The sequence below is a fragment of the Amblyomma mixtum genome, chromosome 9, assembly GCF_055824585.1.
Source record: "Amblyomma mixtum isolate Tamu chromosome 9, ASM5582458v1, whole genome shotgun sequence".
NCBI lineage: Eukaryota > Metazoa > Arthropoda > Arachnida > Ixodida > Ixodidae > Amblyomma > Amblyomma mixtum.
Window position 1 is genome coordinate 27,561,305 of NC_143020.1, and position 638 is coordinate 27,561,942.

Sequence of the window (638 nt, forward strand, 5' to 3'; positions counted from 1 at the left end):
CTCGCTTTCCTTTGATTGTTTGATCCGGTTTCCACAAGCATGCTAACCAGCTGTGCGTGCGCGCCTGCTTACCAGCAGCCGCCCCAGTGTTGAGGCTACGAGTGGTGACGTGGCGGATCGGTTACATTACGAGAAGGCTCGGGGACGCAGCCGAAACCGAGGCGGCACATTGCGTGTTATACAAGACTTTCTGATGGGCTAGTTGGTACATGTTCTTTTTTGAGAAGTTGTGCGCTAAATAGACGTTTTCCTGTTAACGTCTATTTAGTGCACCACTTTTCGAGAAACACATTGTGCTTTGTACGTTGTCCTTAAGCGGGAGGCCAGCGCTTGCAAGCTCGCTCACGAACGCACTACGTTATAAGATGCACAAGTTCAAGCGGAATAATTTCTCAGACCATAAAGCACTCATTTTAGCCTTCTCACAATGTTGTCGCGTGAACAAGTTACTCATACTTGCGTTAATTATTGCCTGGACGAATTCACGCTGATCACGGACCGTACAGTTGGGCTTAACGCCGTTAGTAATAAAATGTCATTGTAAAGGTATCATGGAAACGTGAGGCATATATTGCCTTACCATTTTGTATAGATCTAGTTGAACAGCAATATCCGGCCTGCCGATCGAATTATTTAAA